This window comes from Galeopterus variegatus, unplaced genomic scaffold (assembly GCF_000696425.1).
Source record: "Galeopterus variegatus unplaced genomic scaffold, G_variegatus-3.0.2 Scaffold15197, whole genome shotgun sequence".
Classification (NCBI taxonomy): Eukaryota; Metazoa; Chordata; class Mammalia; order Dermoptera; family Cynocephalidae; genus Galeopterus; species Galeopterus variegatus.
The window spans coordinates 1-3965 of NW_007741308.1; the positions used below are offsets into that span (position 1 = coordinate 1).

At 35.6% G+C, this 3965-nt stretch overlaps 1 pseudogene; it reads right to left on the minus strand.

Moving 5' to 3' along the window:
* Window positions 1-408: 408 nt before the first annotated feature.
* On the minus strand, window positions 409-2615 carry LOC103582185 (annotated as a pseudogene).
* Between the last annotated feature and the right edge of the window lie 1350 nt (window positions 2616-3965).

Genomic DNA, 3965 nt, shown 5'->3' on the forward strand with positions numbered 1-3965 from the left:
TTGAATATAAATGTAGGTCTCCTTATTTAAAAAATGGTAAAAAATTGCAAGACAGTGACAGGGCATTAAACTCAGTGAGTGGCTCTTCACACAGAGCACTGCGCTACTGCATGGGTCACAGGCTAACGGGTCGCAAGCTCTGTTTATTAAGATTATATTGAATTTTGTGTCTCAAAAATCTCAATGTGCTTGCAGCGACTCATGACCTATTTATTTTCTGTTTTATGTGAATCACCATATATCTTGAATAGCCTGACTAAAAAAAATATCAATCACTCATTCCATAAGAATTTACCTAAGGACACAGATGTTATCTCCTTAACAGTTGTTTGTGCTTATATGATTAAGGTATTAGTGTTTTGAGATATAACAGGGCTCAGTACATGCCAGTATAGAAAAGAGACTCACGGTTTCCAGTGACAATGATTCCCTCTCTCAAAGTTTTGGTCTTTGCATGGGTGAAGATATATGAACAGAAATTTTCTGATTGTGACCGGAAATTACAATCTAGCTGATCTTCTGGCAGTTTCTCCACATGGGCTAAGAGTTTTTTGTCACTTGTTGGCCGGTCAAAGACAAAGCGCTTCCGTTATGGAAAGAAATGTCTGATACACTCTCCAGGAATGTTGGAACTTTGGATTTTGGGGTTCTTGCCTGTGGAAATAGAAAAAGAGTAGGAACAGCTTTCAGGCAGGGGCTGAGGATTTTCATTTCAGGGGATTCTTGTATAACCAAAGTCTCCTGCGTCTGTAAATCTTTTCATGCAGTCATGAAATCAACCTCATGCTAATTTACTCATGGCATGAAAAAAATCCAATTCTGCACAGAGCAGAGACTCAAGGAAGTGGTTCTAGAGAGGAATGGGAGACATCCATCCCAAGTGAAAAAATTTATAGTTGGTTTCTTCAGTCCTTTTATGGTATCTGGTGGATTAACTATTTATTAATTTTTTAAAATTATTAATTAATTAAAATATGGTCAGAAGTACTTTTCTGATTTTACTATCTTCATGACAGAAATAAAATGTGAGCTCAAAAATAAAGTAATTCTAGGGGATAAAAAAAACCCAAGATAGGGGAAATGTCAGAAAGAAGATAGATGATACCCAGGTCAGTATAGAAAAATTTTTTATAAATAAGAGCAAAATATATACACACCTTTAACATGTTTAGTAATTTTTTTTTTAGCAGAATCCTTCAAAGAGTAAGGCTAACCTTAATATAATTTGGAGACCTCATCATTTTTCTATATCAGGTTATATTAGACTTGCCAGTGTCTTGCAGAGAGGGATTCATGGCATACGCCAATTGTTAAAGAAAAAAAGTTTGTGAAAGAATGAATAAACGATCAAATCAACATAAATGAATATAGCTTCCAGCTGTCATTAATTATCTATCCCCTAAGTATAATCCATGTGATAGATTTATAATATTGAAATGATGATATATTGTGTATGAAAGCAGAATTAAGAAAGCAATGTTATAAAAAAGGTAAAACTAAGATACTTTTTGTCAGTCTTACTGAAAGGATATATCAATGTTTATTCAGGACCACATAGTATATAAAATACTTTACCTGAATGATATAACTATCCAGGCATTAGTACAATATGCTGTGTAAAATATGTTTTAAAAATCAGGTAAATTAATTTCTACATGATTCTCTATTTACCACCTTCCAATCTAATGGGCTATGTTTCTTGAAATAGAACAAGAGACACACTTAATAAATACCACAAAGATGTGGCCCTTAGGAAGTTATAGTACTGATTGTAATCTAGAATTTTTTTTCCTGGTACTAATTAGTCTACAATTATCTGGTTAATATTGTGCCATAAATTTCCTCAGGGAGTTTAAATCTCAGACTTTAAAGACTTTTAATTCATAATTATCACTAAAATCATGGCCACCCATCAATCACCAATCACCATTAGCATGGGCCTCAATCCAAATAAAACTTGATATCAAGTGATGAATATCAGGGTTTAGCTGATTCCACCCTCCTAATGAAACTTTCACCCCCAAATCACATTCTGATACCTGGAATCAGCTTCAAGAAATCACATTCTAATACCTGGAATCAGCTTCAAAGCATTCTCCAGGTACTCATCTTCAGTAATGGGATGTCCATCTAACACCAGCTCCAATACGAAATCTCGTACAGTCCAAACGAAGTCTGGAAAAAAACTCACAAATTCAGTGGAGTCCTCTACGTCAGCAGGTCTGGGAGAGGACTTTGCCCTGATTAATCCTGTTAGTTCAGTCACGTAGCTGGGATCTTAGCTAAGGAAGGAGAAGTGCTGTCCACCACAATTTACAGATCTCAATTAGAAACAAATTTTATAAACAGCCCCTTTGCCCTGGGTCCCCTCCTCCTCCCCCGTGTTAATTGAGTCACAGAAAAGAAGTAGTATACCTGCCAGTCCATGAACTCATGAAGCATGGTGTTCGGTTTCTGGAAGGATACTGCAGCTGCTTCAGGGCCTGGTGGTTGATGGTGCTCATGCTGTTGTAGACAAACGTGCTGCTCAGAAGCACAGCCAGGGCAAAGATCCACGAGTCNAACCCTGGGCAATGACAAATTGAATTGTGGCAGAAGAGTGTCCTCAAGAACATGGGTTGCTATGGATGAAAATGTGTGCATTAAAAAAATGTCCTCCCAGTAACGACTTGTGTGTACTATGAACAGAGTTTGGAATTCTTCATTAGTTGTTTCAAAGAGGATTTGTGTGTTTGAAGATATAGGAACATCATTTTTTTTTGCTTGTACTTGTAAAGTATGATGCAGCTGAGTGTCCTCAACATGAACTAAGACTGAAAGGGGGACCCTTAATAAAAGTGCCTATGGCAAATAAAATTAAGATNAGAAAGAGTTCATTTTAGCCACCGTGGAGTCTTAAGCAATAGTCAGCTGGAACAAAACTTCTAGAAAAGTTGAGATGACCCTGAATAAAAATGTTCCTTTTAATTCATCACTTTTATAAATGTAAGACTCAATTTTCGAGGCCATGCCAGCCAGCATCCCAGGGGACTTTATACTGAAAAGAAATAGGGAGCAGAATGTTAAGGCCTTATTGAAGGGCCACAATGAAAACAAGATCTGGATGCGTGTCTATCTCGTGCTTTCCAGTTTCCTGCTGTAGTGCTCACACCCTTCCTGTTGAGCTGATTTATGCCATTTCTCATAGCATTATCCGTTTGCTTCTCATCCAAGAACTTTCACACTTCATCAATTATTTCATTTTTAACTTGAATAATTGTATTTATTTTTGCATGTGTAATAAGTACATTTCATACAAAACTTAAAGGACACAGAAGAGAATATATGATGTAGAATTAGTTATCCTCCTACATCTCCCCTTAACTACCCATGTTCATCCCAGTTGTAAAAACCATGGTTATTTGTTTATCGTGTATGCTTCCTGAGTTAGAAAATAATTATCTAAATATATATATTCGTTATTTTCTAAATTCTGTGGTAGTAACTGTACCTTTTTTTCATTGATGATAAATCTGGAATATTTTCTCATGTTAGTATAAATACAGCATACCCTTTCATTTTAGTGACTGTAGAGTTTTCCTTTGTAAGTATAGCCCATGATTTATGTAACCAGTACCCAACACAGAGACACTTTACAATGTTTTGCCATACAACAATGTTGAAACATATATTGTAGTACACATGTTATTTTTGACATCATTAAATAAATCTATAACATAAATTCCCAAATGAGAAATTGCTGGATCAAAATTATGTGCATTTAAAATTTTGATACAGAGTTGCATTAATTTGTACTCTAACTAAGAATGACACCTTGCAATTTCCCCAAACCCTTGTCAAACTTGTACTTTTCTAAGAAGTGCTCTTCCTTTTCCATCTTACAGGTGAAGCAGGTACCACCTAGTCTTCTTGGCACATCTTTTATTATCAGTAAAGTTAAGCATTTTTTAGTTTCTTTTTCTATT